Raw genomic sequence first — 18,095 nt, 5'->3', positions numbered from 1 at the left:
ATAATTTTTAAAATTCATGTAAATCTACTAGAAATAATTCACATTCTCTAATTCCAACCCTAATTTTCTCTTGATTTCTAACTCCTCTAATTCACATAAGGCCGCTGCCTCCGTGAAGCAAGCGGAGGCGGCGTCCAATCGTCTTCCCCTGCCGCCATCTCCACCGCAGACAACGTCCGTCTTCATTGTCTTTGTCTTCGCTACCAGTCGTTAATCCTTTATTTTTGTACGGTTATTTCCCTTTGCTTTGTTTAACTGTGTTAGTTTGTTTGCAATTTCTGTGTTTTTCCTCTTGTTATTTTGATGAGTTTGTTCCTCTAGTTTACTTGGCAAGTTCTTTTTCATAAATCGTGAAATGATAAAACTAGTCATGGCGTATGTGAATCTAATCCAAGGTAACAAACATGACAACGAAAAAGAGACTTCTCTGAACTATGACATGCAGTTCAGCCATATCGAGATTGAGATATTGTAAATGGATAAAAGAATGGAAATAGATACTCAGGTGGTGTGTAATACTAACCAAACATAGTCAGTCTTGGGAACGTTTAACCATATCATTAAAGAAGTTATAAGTTACACCAAAGAACTCAACTTCAAATTTGTGAAACGAATCTAGTTTTCTATAGCATTGCTAGGGAAGTTGTTTCTATGTCTGACTGTAAGGAATGTTTGACCATTCCATCGATCCTTATGGTAAACATTTCAGCCTATGATTAACGAATTAGCTTATTCATTTTCAAAAAATAGTAGTACTCTTGTTGAGAGTTGAACTCAAGACCCCCCGCTTACTAAACAAGTGCTCTAACCAACATAGTTACAAGAGCTAGTCATGAATTTATGAATTTTCATCTTTTCAAATGTAATATTAATATTAATAGAATAAATAATTTATGCATATTACTTTTTTGTTTGACTTGAAAAAAAAAACATGTAGGAGTTATAAGACTTTGTAACTAATTAGTATTATTTATCAAATACGTTAACATATAATTATATTTTTTCTGGAAAAAAAAAAAAAACAAATGCAACTTTTGAGATAGTAAAATAATGTAATTTAATCTTTTAAAAATCAGATATTACAATGTAGTTTTTAAAATATCTTTTAATTAAGGTCTCTATCTTGTTATTCTAAATTAAATCACAATTTTGGCCATATTTTATAACTATTTTTTGACAGGAGGGCAATAGCATATTTGTATGATGGTTAATAGGTACATATTTAATACATAGTGTCTTAATAACTGAATTTAGAAATCACTATTATTTTATGGAGTACAAGTTACCAAACTAGATTATCTCATACTAAGTTAAATTCGAGAACTGGTTTAAAATATAGAGATTGGATCACAAAACAAAGCCAAAAGAGATTCACAAGTGTAAGAATAATAAACCTGTATTGCTATATATCGGAGGATATTGCATGTCCCATCATGGAAGACATAATTCAAGAGTTTAACTGGCATTGACTCTCATTTAGTTAATTACAAATTCTATCTAGAACATTATAAAAAATATATAAAATAATAATTTTTAAAATTCATGTAAATCTACTAGAAATAATTCACATTCTCTAATTCCAACCCTAATTCTCTCTTGATTTCTGACTCCTCTAATTCTCATATGGTCGCTGCCTCCGTGAAGCAAGCGGAGGCGGCGTCCAATCGTCTTCCCCTGCCGCCATCTCTACCGCAAACAACGTCCGTATTCATTGTCTCTGTCATCGCTACCAGTCGTTACTCCTTAATTTTTGCACGGTTATTTCCCTTCGCTTTGTTTAACTGTGTTAGTTTGTTTGCAATTTCTGGGTTTTTCCTCTTGTTATTTTGATGAGTTTATTCCTCTAGTTTACTTGGCGAGTTCTTTTTCATGAAGCGTGAAATGATAAAACTGGTCATGGCGTATGTGAATCTAATCCGGGGTAACAAACATGACAATGAAAAAGAGACTTCTCTGAACTATGATATGGAGTTCAGCCATACCGAGATGGAGATATTGTCAATGGATAAAAGAATGGAAATAGATACTCAGGTGGTGTGTAGTACTATTCAAATAGAGTCAGTCTTGGGAATGTTTAACCATATCATTAAAGAAGCTCTAAGTTACACCAAAGAACTCAACTTCAAATTTGTGAAACAGTCTGAGAATCGAGTTTTCTATAGCATTGCTAGGGAAGTTGTTTCTATGTCTGACTGTAAGGAATGTTTGACCATTCCATCGATCCTTATTGTAAACGTTTCAGGTAACAATGATTAATGAATTAACTTCTTTATTTTCAAAAAAAAAAAATTAATGTAAATATATGAATTATTAATAATTTATGTCAAATTTAATTATCAAACTTTTATTTTAATACTTTGTTAGTAGTGCTCTTTTTGAGAGTTGAACTCAAGACCCCCCGCTTACTAAACAAGTGTTCTAACCAACTAAGTTACAAGAGTTAGACATGAGTTTATGAATTTTCATCTTTTCAAATGTAATATTAATATTAATAGAATGAATAATATAAGCATATTACTTTTTTGTTTTACTTGAAAAAAAAAATAAATAAACAAGTAGGAGTTATAAGACGTTGTAACTAATTAGTATTATTTATCAAATACGTTAACATATAATTATATTTTTTTCTGGAAAAAAAAAAAAAACAATTGCAACTTTTGAGACAGTAAAATAATGTAATTTAATCTTTTAAAAATCAGATATTACAATGTACTTTTTAAAAATAACTTTTAATTTAGGTCTCTATCTTGGTATTCTAAATTAAATCACAATTTTGGCCATATTTTAGTAACTATTTTTTGACAAGAGGGCAATAGCATATTTGGATGATGGTTAATAGGTACATATTTAATACCTAGTGTCTTAATAACTGAATTTGGAAATCACTATTATTTTAGGGAGTACAAGTTACCGAACTAGATTATCTCATACTAAGTTAAATTCGAGAACTGGTTTAAAATATAGAGATTGGATCACAAAACAAAGCCAAAAGAGATTCACAAGTGTAAGAATAATAAAGCTGTGTTACTATATATCAGAGGATACTGCATGTTCCATCATGGAAGACATAATTCAAGAGTTTAACTGGCATTAACTCTCATTTAGTTAGTTACGAATTCTATCTAGCACATTACAAAATATATTTCAAATAATAATTTTTAAAATTCATGTAAATCTACTAGAAATAATTCACATTCTCTAATTCCAACCCTAATTCTCTCTTGATTTCGGACTCCTCTAATTCACATAAGGCCGCTGCCTCCGTGAAGCAAGCGGAGGCGGCGTCCAATCGTCTTCCCCTACCGCCATCTCCACCGCAGACAACGTCCGTCTTCATTGTCTTTGTCATCGCTACCAGTCGTTATTCCTTTATTTTTGCACGGTTATTTCCCTTTGCTTTGTTTAACTGTGTTAGTTTGTTTGCAATTCCTGTGTTTTTCCTCTTGTTATTTGATGAGTTTATTCCTCTAGTTTACTTGGTGAGTTCTTTTTCATAAAGTGTGAAACGATAAAACTGGTCATGGCGTATGTGAATCTCATCCTGGGTAACAAACATGACAATGAAAAAGAGACTTCTCTGAACTATATATGCAGTTCAGCCAGATCGAGATGGAGATATTGTTAATGGATAAAAGAATGGAAATAGATAGTCATGTGGTGTGTAATACTATTCAAACAGAGTCAGTCTTGGGAACCTTTAACCATATCTAGACTAGTTTAGCTTAGATAGCTTTGTTGTCTAAACTCTTTTGTTATTTCTGATTTGTTGTTGACTACCTTCTTTTGTTGGTGTTGAACACCGGGGATTGGTTCCCCAAGTTTGGTTGTAGTACTTTTGAGCTTGACTCTTTTTAGATCCCTTTTGTAGCATGTGCAGTTAGAGCTGTCAAAACGGGCCGGCGGGGCGGGGCCCGCCAAAGCCCGCCAAGGCCCGCCATTTGGCGGGGGCGGGCTAAAAAGCCCGCCAAAATACGGGCCTAAGAAACCTCAACCCGCCCCGCCCCGCCTTAAGCCCGCGGGCCTTGGCGGGGGCCCACCAAATTTTAAAAGGTTTAAATTTAAATAAAAATTAATAAGTATATACTAAAATAATTTGAATAGTTTAAATATATATTAATGCATGTGTAATTTGTTAATCATAATAATAAGTAATAACTAAATAGATTCAGTGATCATTGTTCTCAGAAATCCTAAATAGAAGGTAACTACTACAAGAATATTTCTCCTGGCACTGGCCCTGCATAGTGCAATATGGCATTTTGGTTTGATGTGGACTCATTGTATGATATTTTAGTGCTGAATTTTCCTTATAATGTACTCTTGCTATTGCTGCTATGTGTATTGTTCTTAGTTGAAGAATTTGTTAGGATGTCTGTTAGAGTTGTGAGGGAGATTTTGTAATCATGCTTAAGTGAATCAAATGTGTATCACAACTAAATATAAAAATAGTGGTTCTTGATCGCTAAAAAAAAAAAAACAAATCATTTTTACTAATACATTTTTTTCAAAAATAATATATATAAGTATAAAATCAAATTTAAAAATACGATGTACTAATTACTATAAATTTTTTCAATATAAATAAAATAACACATATTTATAATTATATAAAATGGTGTATATATATATGCCCGCGATCGTTGAAGACGTTATGTGGGAAGACAACGTAGGGGCAAGGATTAATCGCGGGGCAAATCTTTAGTCTAGTACCGGGTTCATCCCTCCTTTTTCCCAAAAAAAATGTTAGTAATATAATCAAGTTAACAAGACAAATTTAATGTTGTAAATTTACTAATGTAACATTTATTTATTTTAATAATTTTTATATCATACATTTGGCGTGCCCCCGCCGACCCGCAAAGCCCGCCCCGCCAAAGCCCGCAGGTTAGGCGGGACGGGCTAAAAAGCCCGCCAAAATACGGGCCTAAAATATCAAAGCCCGCCCCGCCTTTTTCACGGGACGGGACGGGCTAGCCCAGCGGGCTAAGCCCGTTTTGACGGCTCTATGTGCAGTCACCGTGGGCGGTAATTGTGGCGATGACACCTCTTTATGTTTATTTAGTTGTTTTAATCCGCTGCTTTAGTTTATCTTTAATATTTTTAGTTTGTTAATTAAGTTTAAGAAAAGTGGGGCGCTACAAAATTCTCCTACAATAAAGGGGGTTTCTCTTCTCTCTAAACTTTTACCTTTCCCCATCTGCTTTTAAAGTGTGAAAAGGTACTTTCCTGTGCTTATAGCTAGAGTTTATTCTTTGCATGCATTGTTGTCCCTTAGGTCCCCTTGCCTATTCCTAAAGTGTGGAAAGAGACAACCCCTTAGATTAAGTTCATAGGTGTGTATGAACAAAAAGGGGCATCTCACACTGCACTTCTAAAGTGTGGAAAGGGAAACAAGGTTTCACTTTCCTGCTCTTGTTCACACCTGTGCGTCCACAGTAATGAACATCGGGACGATGTTGTTCTAAAGTGTGGAAAGGGGCGCACACTTTGTGCTTTAGTATTTCAAAAAGAAAATTTTTTGACATGCCTATGTGCAGTCATTAGACAGCGCATGTGACCAAGGAAATGAATGGAATTGGTTGCATCGTTTTGAAAATGTGTTTTATGATGCTTAGTTAGCTAAACTTTTGGAATAACTTTGAAAATTTTTCTCTTACACCCTTAGGATTTTAGGGCCCAAGTAGGGTTATTTTTATTGCATGATTGTATGATAATTCACCTCTTATTTTGCCTAGACCTTAGTAAACGATCTCTCGAACTGGGAGTGTGCACTTTCCAACCTTGAAAAGATAAAACAAAGCAAGGTCGGATATGAACAAATCTTTTGGTTAGGTATAGAGCAAAAGGTGAGCCTTGTGGATAAATTGAAAAAAAAATCCCAAATGAAAAAAAGTATGAGTGATAGTAGAAGGGGATTACAAGAGAAAAAGGCAAAAACCGAGAATGGCTGCCAAAGAAAAAAATACTAAAAAAAATATACATGAGCAAATGAGGGAGTCATTGCTTATGTCAGGATCACAAAAGGTTCCTCCGAGCTAAAACATAGAGATCTATGACGAGGGGGATCGATCTTTGGTATAAGGGTGGAAGATGGTGAGAACCAGTGCTTTAGTCAGGACCATCAAAAGTCTCCCCGGGTTAAAACTCAGAGCTCTATGCCAGAGGAGATTGGACTTTGGCTTAAGGCTGGTGAGTGGTCCATACCAAACCTTTTCACTTACTTTTTTTAGAGGGCCTTGGCGCTATAAGGTTGGAAGTCGGTTGGGTTGTGCACATCGTTCCCACTAGTGTGGCTCGGCTATAGGCCTTAGTAAAATAGAAGGTGAATTCCCAATTTTTGATTGCATGCATGAAGAGTGGTGTATAGAGTCAAGTCACCCTTTTTGCTTAAATGTTTTTCCTTTTTTAGGGGATGGTTTTCTTAATTATTCTACGAGTTGTTGATTGGTGCGTGATTTACACATTTTCAAAACATTTCAGGGAATTCCATTCTATGCTAGTCTAGCGTTTGCTCTCTTTTAAAGAAATACTTAGCATATCAAAAATCTTTGTTTAAAGGCATCTTTTGAGATTATCAGGTCTTAATTGTAAAAATTGCTCGGGGACAAGCAAGCTAAAGTGTGGAAACTTGTGATAAGTCTCAAAACACGCTAGAATTCAGTGAGTTTTTCTAAGGTTTTGCATGTGTATTTTAGCCGAAAAGTCTTATTTATAGAGCAAATTACTTTAAAAGCACGAAAGTGATAGAAAGACCTTCCTAATTCTACTTTATCTATTTTTGGACATTTTAGGACACAAAACGTGGTAAAAGGGGCTGGAAAAGCTAAGCTGAGGCAAGTACGCGAACGAGGACCGAACACGCCAAGGCTACACACAAAGAAGAGGGACGGAATGGGAATTAGTTCCCATTCACGCCCCTCCTCACAGCGTTAGAGCGCCATGAACGAGGCATTAAAGGAAGCCGGACGGAGCTACGCACGGAGGGGCTTAATACCCCATTCACGCCGACGTCACGGCATGACGCCGTGCGTGAATGGGAGGCCGAATGGCTTCATGATATTTAAAGCTCAAAATCTCATTTTGCAAGAGAGAGCCAACTTGGTATAGAGAGACTTCACTAGATTAGATCAGATTTTTAGAGAGAGGTTAGTAGGGTTAGAATAGGTTTCTAAAGAGAGATTTAGATCTATAATAGCAAACACCTTTTATGCTAGATTTTGCAAAGAAGCTTGAAGATTGAATGCATTTTGGCTAAGTAGATCTTCATCAATGATTTGTATTCGGTGGATCTAGATTGGGGTAAATTCTATCTTGTGCTTTATTGTTATATCTCTATTTGCCCTTTGATTGTTGAGATCTTAACCATGTTTGGCTAAATCTAGTGGTTAGGGTTGAGGTGTAGATTGTTTTTGTTATGATGCTTTGATTTGCTTTTCTTGTGATGTTTGATTGATTGTTTACTATGTGGATGTCTTGTTGTTGAGGATGATCTTTGTGACATTCTTGGAGTGGGCCCAACTCCTTGGATGGTGTTGGAAACCCAAGTCTAGGCAAGAGATTGCTAGACCCGGGTAGCCTCGATCCTCTTCATTTCCATGTCTTCGATCCGAGAGGGCCACCCGGAAAGAAGTGAGGGCAAAGTGTTTGCTTAAGCCCCATAGAAAACAAGAATTCCTACGGGCGGCGTTAGACCGAATCGGCTATCGCACTAGCTATCTACTTCTCTTGACTAATAGCGCACAATCAAATCACCACAAGACTCCCATTGCGGGATTGACCAATCACACAACACAATCGAAACTCAATCCTACCCACCTTTCTCTCTCTGAGTAATTCCTATTCTCCCGATCTACCTTTCTCCATTTCAATAGCTTTTTAATTGCCTTCCAAACCAACAACGTCAATTTACTTTCCCAAATTGAGTCTTCAAGTGTCTCATCTACCTTATCTTTTCTCAAGCCCAACTTCCAAGTTGTCATTCGTCGAGGGAACGATACTCGGGGTGGTTCCGACTCCCCATTTTACCATCCATCCATAACAATCTCAAACACACACAACTTCAATCTTTTGACCACGCTTGATTCGAAACCGCACTTATTTATAAGTGAAAGCGGGTGAAGGTCAGAACTCCTCGGCGTCCTCGCGGAACCGGGGACCGAATTCTTGGGCATTCGTCAAGTTTTCCGATGGGAATGCTTGGGCTCCCTGATCTTGGTCCAGTGCACAATGGAGTCCTAATCCAGTTGTTATATTATAGACCGCGGTGCATAATCGATTATGCACCGCGGCCCATATACGGCGCCGTTTCTTTAAGTAAAGAAACGGCCCGCCGTTAGAGTTAACGGAGTCCGTTTGTTTGGTGTATTAAACACCAACTGACACTACATTATATACAAACCGACACTGCAGTTAAATCAAAATGATACTGTAGTTATAGTGAAATAAAACTACAGTGTATATAAACTGAAACTGAATAACATTTCACATATTTGAGTGTATATTGTACAATGAAGCTGTAATTATATCAAAATGATCATGTAGTTGTGTTTTAATAAAACTATAGTGTATATAAAATAAAATTAAATAACATTTTCACATATTTGAGTCTATAAATATCGAATGAAACTATAGTTATATCGAAATGAAACTGTAGTTGTGTTCAACTGAAACTGTAGTGTATACAAAATGACACTGAATAACAGAGTTACTTTTTGCAAAAGGGTGCAAAATGGCGGAAATAAACCCTGTGAATTTTCATTTTAAAAAAAAAAGACGCGCGGTGCATAATCCATTATGCACCGCGGTGCATAATATAATTTGCCGTCCTAATCGGCGCTTGGACTATTCTCCTGAGTCGGCCAGTGTAGACTTTAGTGGTGCATCTTTCTGGAGCAGCGAGCAAAAGCAACCGAGAAACAAAGAAACCGGCGGTTTCAACCGGCTAGAGCAGATTTCTCGAATCACTGTTAAACGAGGAGCTTTATCATTTTGAGTCGACATCAAATGATTCGACATCGATCACAGCGTAATCGAAGAGAAACAAAGTAACCAGTAACTCCTGTACTTTAGTTTGCAACGTGATAGGGCAGCGCAGGCTCACTTAATCAATGTACGTGTGTGTAGCTCTATCAACTTGGAAGAAACCATGGTGGAGTATTCTTCACCGTGACAACCGACCGTCCCGTCCGAGCAGGTGTGATCGAACCGGCCACAATATAGCAAATCAGATTTGAATCGTTTTTCACAAGCAAAGCATTCTGGTGATAAGCACCCTCCCGAGCATCACATCTGTCAAAACCCCGTAAAAACTACCGCCGCATTGGAGAACTGCCTTGAACCCGATCGCATATGCTTGTGTCTGCATGTATACTGGTTACTGAATACTCTGCGCAGACTTGTTCAATCCAGCCGGTCAACCCCGACCTAGAACGAGTGACCAGACGCCCTCCCTCCGCCGTTCCCGGAGCTTATGACCGGAACGTAATGTTGACAGCTCCATCTTGTTTAACTGATCAGGTTTCCTGACCTTCTTTGAACGGGAGGCAGAAACCCATTTTTAAGCAGATGAGCGTGAGCCACCTCCAATTTCTATCTACGTACTTGAATGTTCTAGTGGTCAGCAGCTCAAGTTAATCAGCTTCGTCAGCCGGTCGTCCGAACGAGATCCTTGGCCTTCACGAGCAAATGACTCGTTTCCTGACCACCCGTTCACGTGTAGAATGAAAGGAATCATAGGGGGGATATATTATTTCCCGACCTTCTCTGACCGAGCAATTAGCCTATAGGCTAGATTTTATGTAGTTTGTTTAAGATAGTTTAGATTTTAAATGTATAGGCTAGATTATAATTTGTACAAAGTGTATAGGCCGTAGGCTTATAGCTTAGTAAATTGTAATAGAATATTGAATGTATTATAAGTCTAGTTAGGTTGGTATTTCCACCACCGGCACCCTAAGCCCGGTCAGATCGGCCACGCCACCACCGGCACTGTTAAGCCTGGGAAAGGTCCCGGCACCAAGCCCTACTAAGTAGGTAATTCTGGTCTCCGGACCCGCGAGGACAAGAGCCCGACCAAAAGTCATCCAAACCGTCTAGAACCAACTCCCAACCGCAAAGTCGCTTAAACTTTTTTTCGGTTCTCTAACCAATGCCGACCGCAAAGTCGCTTAAACTTTTTTCCGGTTCTCTAACCGATGCCGACCGCAAAGTCGCTTAAACTTTTTCCCGGTTCTCTAACCGATGACAACCGCAAAGTCGCGTAAACTTCTCCTAGTTCTCTAGACGGTAACGACCGTAATGTCACGTAAACTTCTCCTGGTTCTCTAGACGGTAACGACCGTAATGTCACGTAAACTTCAAGTTCCGGTTCAATACCGATCAGGGCCCAAACCCGACCTACCGACCTTAGTATCGAAAAGCTTTATGTCTCAGCTCCCTACCGTGTGTATGGATTAGTCTTGTGCTAAGTCTAGTCCGATCGACATCATTGCCACCACCGGCGCTCTAAGTCCGGTAAGGTCGGTATGGCCACCACCAACGCTCTATGTCTGGTTAGGTCAGCATGGCCACCACCAGCGCTCTAAGTCCGGTCAGGTCGGCATTGCCACCACCGGCGCTCTAAGTCCAATTAGGTCGGCATTGCCACCACTGGCGCTCTAAGTCCGGTTAGGTCGGCATGGCCACCACCGGCGCTCTAAGTCTGGTTAGGTCGGCATGGCCACCACCGGCGCTCTAAGTCCGGTTTGGTCGGCATGGCCACCACCGACACTCTAAGTCTGTTAGGTCGGCATTGCCACCACCGCCGCTCTAATTCCAGTTAGGTCGGCATTGCCGTCACCGGCGCTCTAAGTCCGGTCCGGTCGGCATCATTGTCACTACCAGCCCGGTTGGCCCGATATGCATCTCTGCCTTAAGCCCTACAAGGTAGGAAATTGGACACACGAGGTCGAGCTCCCCGCCCCAAGTAAAACCAATCTCCCGATTGGTAAAAGGTTGATCGCCTGATCACGATCAAAATTTGATCGCTCGATCTTAGTAGCGTGTAAACCCTCTATCATACTAGAGGTCCAGTCTATTGATCGGTAAATTCAAACTTCATAAATCCTCTAAGTCCGACAAGCTAGGCAAATCGACCGTCGGTACCCTAAGTATAGTTTGATGCATTGACATCATGAGATCAGTCGGGTCATTTCTCAATCGCAATCAAAGTTATAAAGCAAACTTGGGAAACTATCGTATCTACTTCCTTAGGTTGACGATTCTCGCAACTAAGGGAGTGGGGGCTACACTGATAAGGTTGTAGAGCACGCTCCCTCAGCCTGTGGAACTCGAGCATTGAAGTGCTTCCCGAGCAAAGCGACCTTCTTGGTCTCGTTTTCGTTAGACCTTCGGGTCTCGTAGATCGCTTCACGCGTAGATCGACCTTCCTGGTCTCGTAAATCGATGCACGCGTAGATCGACCTTCCCGGTCTCGTAGATCGCTGCACGCATAGATCGACCTTCCCGGTCTCGTAGATTGCTTCCCGCGTAGATCGACCTTCCTAGTCTCGTAGATCGTTTCCCACGTAGATCGACCTTCCTGGTCTCGTAGATCGCTTCACGCGTAGATAGGCCTTCCCGGTCTCGTAGATCGCTTCACGCGTAGATCGACCTTCCCGGTCTCGTAGATCGCTTCACGCGTAAATCGACCTTCCTGGTCTCGTAGATCGCATCCTGCGTAGATCGACCTTCCCGGTCTCGTAGATCGCTTCACGTGTAGATCGACCTTCTCGGTCTCGTAGATCGCTTCACACGTTGATCGACCTTCCCGATCAAAAGCATAGATCGACCTCCCTGGTTTCGTCATCGAATCCCGATCAAAATGACCTTCCCGGTCTCGCTATCGTTAGACCATCAGGTCTCCAAGTGTCCCTCCGCCTGAGACTTTCTGTAACACCCCCTAATTTTCATGCTAATTTAAGCCTTAGACATGCAGATAACTAGTCATAACATCATACACAACGGAAGACTAAACAGGGAACATATGAATAGGAAATAAAGGGTGTTATGCCACGTCCACTCAACAGTGAACGCACAGGCGAAACATCTGCATAAATTCACAATCTAAATTCATTCAGAAACAGGAGTACTAATGTCTAACATTGGCACACAGGCCACAACATCTCAAAATAAAGGGATCTAAACTAACAGGTTCTAGACCGCGCTCTCGTCTACTCATCACCTGAAAGAAACACATAAAATATGGGACGACGCCCGATCAGCGAATACTGCTGGTAACCCACCAATACATGTGAAATATCATATGTAGATAGTTTATATGTATACAAAATCATTTGCGAAACGGGATATAGTATATATCAATTTCAAAAGCCAAGATAGAGATCAACACAAGACTCTATGCACTCACAATAAAGATAAGGGAACACATCCCAAGACTACAAGAAGCAATAACGACTCACAAGAATGGCTCAAGGTATAATCTACCATCACACAGTAGATTAACACCCAACATGCATAACACAAGAGAATAAGGACACAACCATTGGCAACACATTGCCTTTGCGACTACACACGTCACAAATAGAGAAATACACAACAACGGCTACACAAGCCTTCGTGACATCACCCATCACGAATTGAGATGCCTTCCTTATGCCCGGTTCCAACCTTATGGCTACCCCCAACCTTATGTCTAGTTCCAACCATTACCTCCAGGACCCCTGTACATCCAAGTCCAACCTTTTTCCCTCCTGGGACCGTCGTCCCCCACCAACGACCACTAACAAGACCACCGATTCATAGTACACGAGGGTACCGATCACACACATGGCAACACATGCCACCCAAGAAATACGTGAACCCATCACTCAGGTCACAAACTCCATAATCGCGTCATGGCCACCATGAGGACCACTGCCGTACCTTGGTGACTAATGTCCCATACCATTAATCGTGCAATCCAGGTACAGCCACACACACCACACCACAACAGGAATCAATCAACGGATCACAACGAAGATATGAAACCATACTCAATCAAGGAATGGATCACAGTCCAACAACAACGATGATTAACACAAGTCATCATCAACCAATAGGAAAGGACAAACAACACACACGCTAGCATTTAAACACCGAACTAGCATGCTTATCAAACGGGTAAACCAAATATAATTCCGAAGAACACACAAGACTCATCACGGTTCAACGAATCACAAGGTTGAACACTTAGTACGATTCAAGACACCAAAACCTACATGGATTCCTACCATATAGTTCTAGACATACGAAACAACAAGAATACACTCAAACAGTTCCATAAAAGAATATCGGGAAGTCAAAAGACCAAATACCGAGTCAAAAGAATCACGGGGAACAAATCCCCGCCAAGCCAACATAGTGCACCCGCGGGTGGGGCCACGGGTGGACCCCCACCCGTGGTTCCGCCAACGGGAACCAACGTCCCACACCACTCGTACCCCGCGGGTGGGGCGGCGGGTGGACCCCTACCCGCCGTTCCGCCCGCGGGTACATGCCCTATACCAAAATAATCCCTTCGGGGATTTTCAACTCCAAGCTCAAATTCAAGTCCAAAACATGCCAAATCTCACCAAATACAACAAAATGACTTGAATCAAAGGAATAAGCAATGACATACAAGAACCCTAATAACAAGCTCTAGATATGCATTTTCACAAGACAATGCATCAACACTCACATTTCATAGCAAAATCACATGTAGAATCCAAGAAACCATCATATAGGTAAGCAAAATAGATTTTGTAGAGCATGGGTTACCTCTTGAAGACTTATCCTTCACTTACAACACTCCACAAGGCTCCCGACAAGGTTCCCTTTCCACACCCACTTCAAGAACACACCAAAACAACATAAAGATTTCACCTTTATAAAAAGATACCTTAGAAAACACTAAGGGGGCGTTTGGTTCAGGTTATATAATATAACCAAGGGAATGTGACATTCCAAAACTCACATTCCTATGTTTGGTTCACATTATCTCAGGGAATCTAACATTCCCCAGGTATGTCACATTCCCTCCACATAGGATTTTGAAGGGAATGTGATTCCCTTCAATTTCTAAGGTTATGTAAGATAACCTTGGTTATGTTAGTTTATCACACACACACACACACATATATAATTATTTTTGTAATTATATATATATTTTTTATTTTTATTATGCTAGGTTAGCATATAAAATAATTTTGTTTCTCAAGTTCAATATTTTAGTTAATATTTTAAAATCATGTAATTATATATGATACCGTTATCTTATTTATTTATTTTAATTTTTAAATTTATTAAAATATATGAAAATATGTTAAGGATATTATAGTGTGTGAATAAAAGATAACCCTAAACCAAACATGATTATATTACATACCCCAATTTTAACCAAACACAGGAATCTAACATTCCCAATAATGAAAGCTAGGTAGAATCTTGAAAGCAAACTTGAAAGATCTAGGTAGCCCTAGGTGTGGCTTGGAAAGAAAGCTAACTAGCTTTTAGAGAGAAGAGAGAGAGCTTATGATTTTTCTGTTGGAGAGTGTTTGAAGAAATGAAATGTGTCTTCCTAGGTTAGCTTGAAAGACTATTGCCAAGGAAATGTCTTATTTACCCTTACTAAGATGAAATGTGTAAGGGAACAAGGGAACAACTCACAAAGCTTTAGGTACAACTTTTGACTTTGGGTTGACTAGTCAATTACTAGTCCCCGACTATTGAATTTTCAGGAATTTAAGGAATTAAATTATCAATTGGATTAGGATTAATTACTTAATTAATCCCTTAATCGAATTTGGATTACGGGGTGTCACACTTTCGATTCGTAAACTGAGCGCATCTCGCTATCGTTAGACCATCGGGTTTCCAAGTGTCCCTCCGCCTGGACTTTTAATTCGTAAACCGAGTGCATCTCGCTATCGTTAGACCATCGGGTCTCGTAGTGTCCCTCCGCCTGGGACTTTCGATCCGTAAACTAAGCGCATCTCGTTATCGTTAGACCATCAGGTCTCCAAGTGTCCCTCCGCCTAGGACTTTCAATTCGTAAACCAAGCGCATCTCGCTATCGTTAGACCACCAGGTCTCCTAGTGTTAAGTCATAGAAAGTTCGATCCCCAAATCGCAAATTAACCCAACCTCCCGATTGCAGCTCGCAATCCGGTCGCTAGATCGGTAGAAATCCGGTCTCTTAAGTCGTGCCGTAAATCCAATCCCATGATTGGTAAAGTTAGATCTCCCGATCACATTTAGTCCGACCTCTCGGTCGTACCCATCAACCCGGTCGGTAGACCGGCAAAGTAGAGCTCCAGATCGTAGCTAACCCGATCTCCCGATCTTAGTTAACTTCCCGGCCACTCGATTGGTAAAGGTTCGACCTCTCGAATCGTGTTGCAAAACTGACCCCTAGGTCGGGCAACTCCCTTTTTAGTCCACCAGACTGCGTTTAGCGTTGTGCTCTTTTTTCCTTTAGCTAAAAAAAATTTCCACTCGGTATTTTATTAGCTTAAGAAGTGACATAGTTTCAATGTATATACAATAAAACTGTAAAACACAATTTGAATTATGCACATTAACATAATAAATGGACAGACCTTTTAGTAACATAATAACGTAATTTTATACTTTTTATACTATTATTAAAAACAAAATAATATTTACTTGATTTCTCACCCAAATAATAGTAAATAGTAAAGGTAAATTAAAAAAGAAACGAAAATTAAAAAAGGAACAAAAATATTTCACAATAATATTCTACATCATCAATTAAGAATGGAATGAAAATTAGTTAAATTAGAAAAGAAAATGAAAATTAATAATTGACTAAAAATTAAAAATGAAAAAAGGAATAGAAGTTAGGTTAATTGGAAAAGAAAATGAATATTAAAAAAAATGATCCATAATTGACTAAAATGGAAAAGGAAATGGTCAGATCATTGCATTTTAATTTCTCACAATAATATTACACAGTAGAATAAATCAAATCACAATTATATCATAAATCTTTTACAATTTTAAACAATGGAACGGAAATTAAAAATGGAACGAAAATATTTCAACAATAATGTTCTACATGGAATCAAAAACTTGGTGAGACAGTTTAAGCCAATTCAAGGATCTAGCTCAATTGGAACAGTTTTCTGTATCAATTGGCTTTGAGAATAGGTTCTGTGGCACTGAAAAAATATGGTTGTTTTGGGATAGGGATATCATAGTGGACCCCTGGGACTTGGGACCTCAAATGGTGAGTGTTAGTGTGAGATTCCCAGAGATAGGCAGTGTAAACATGTCCTTTGTTTATGCTAATTGTGACAAAAGGGAGAGACAGAAGTTATGGGATTTAATTGAAGCTATATCTGAAGGAGAAGTAGGGGAAAGTATGTGGTCCTTAATAGGAGATTTCAATTGCATCCTAAAGAGTGAAGAAAAGAGAGGGGGACAGCCATATAATATCTCTAAGAGCAGGAGTTTTCAACACTGTGTTGATAATTCCAGGTTGAGAGAGGTAGTTTATTATGGGAATGATTTTACATGGTGGAATGGTAGGAGAGGGGGTCAGGCTGTATGGGAAAGGTTAGATAGAGCATTAGTAAGTGAGAAATGGGAAGACAAAATCACATGTTCATCATCTGTCAAAGGCTACATCAGACCATTCCCCACTAGTTATGGACATGCAGCCTCAGATCAGATTGGGAAAGAGGCCATTCAGTTTTATAAATGCATGGGGGGAACATGAACAATTGAGGGGGGTGGTGCAAAAGGCATGGGGGGAAAAGGTTGAGGGCAATGAAATGTTTTCTTTCATGACAAAACTGAAAAGAGTGAAAAAAGTTCTAAAAGATTGGAACTGGGAGGTTTTTGGTGATATATTTTAAAAAGTGAAAGAGTTAGAGATAGAGTGAGGGAGGTGGAGGAAAAAATGCAGAGGGATCCCACTGATGAGAGTTTGATTGAGTATAAAAAAAAGCACAAGCTATGTTGCAAAAACAAGTGAGAATTGAAGAAAAATATTGGCAACAAAAGGCACACTCTCAGTGGGTGGTGGAGGGGGAAAGAAATTCAAAATATTTTCATGGGATAGTGAAGGAGAGGAGGGTGAGGCAGGAAATTCACAAAATTAAAAACAATGAGGGAGAGTGGGTGGAGGACCAAAAATAGCAGAGATGGCAGTGGAATACATCCAAAAGTTGTATTCTGCTGAGCCAATTAGCCATGACCCTTTAGTTTTTGACTGTTTGTAGGTATGTGTTACTGTTAGGAATATATTGTAAATTTTGATGAGCCGAATGTATTTTTGAAAAATCAAGTAGTCCCCATTTTTATTCTATTTAAGTCAGTCCTTGTCTACAGAGTATGGTGCACCTATATCATGCAACCCATGTACAAGTCTGGAAAATCATATTTTGATTTTCGATGTTAAGCGGGATTATAGCTTAACATAATTATGTTGCGGAAAAGTCACCAAGAACCATGCTAGAGGAGTTGGAAGAAACACGTTTGAGCTAAGACAAGTAATCCTTAGTTTGAATCTCAAGTGAAGCAATTTTTAAGCTTGCTTTGGAGACTAGCTTGGACCGTATGAGAGACTAACTTCACCGTATGAGAGACTAGCTTGGATCGTATGGGAGACTAGCTTGGACCGTACAACCGTATGAGAGACTAGCTCAATGTATACGAAGACCGTATGGGAGACTAGCTTGGACTGTATAACCGTATGGGAGACTAGCTTGGAGAAGTATGAGACACTAGCTCAAAGTATACAAAACCGTATGAAGACTAGCTTGAAAAAGAGACTCTCTAAAATAGAGACTAGCTAAGGAGAGACTAGCTGAGGAGAGAAGCTAAATGGAGACTAGCTAAGGCAAATGCACAAATCTCACAGAAGCCATGCACCATATGGAGAAACATACCAAGTATGGTGGACTAAGCTTGAAATTCGAAACAGAGCATCTCACCATGAACAACAGTGAAGTTTTTACAGAGGCTCCAGTATATTGTTTTACAAGGATCATGAAGGAGAAAATATCTGATATATTTTCATCTGAACATCAAGTTTTTACGGTAGAACCGGA

The sequence above is a fragment of the Ipomoea nil genome, unplaced genomic scaffold, assembly GCF_001879475.1.
Source record: "Ipomoea nil cultivar Tokyo-kokei standard unplaced genomic scaffold, Asagao_1.1 scaffold1416, whole genome shotgun sequence".
Lineage (NCBI taxonomy): Eukaryota > Viridiplantae > Streptophyta > Magnoliopsida > Solanales > Convolvulaceae > Ipomoea > Ipomoea nil.
This window is presented reverse-complemented; position numbering follows the sequence as displayed.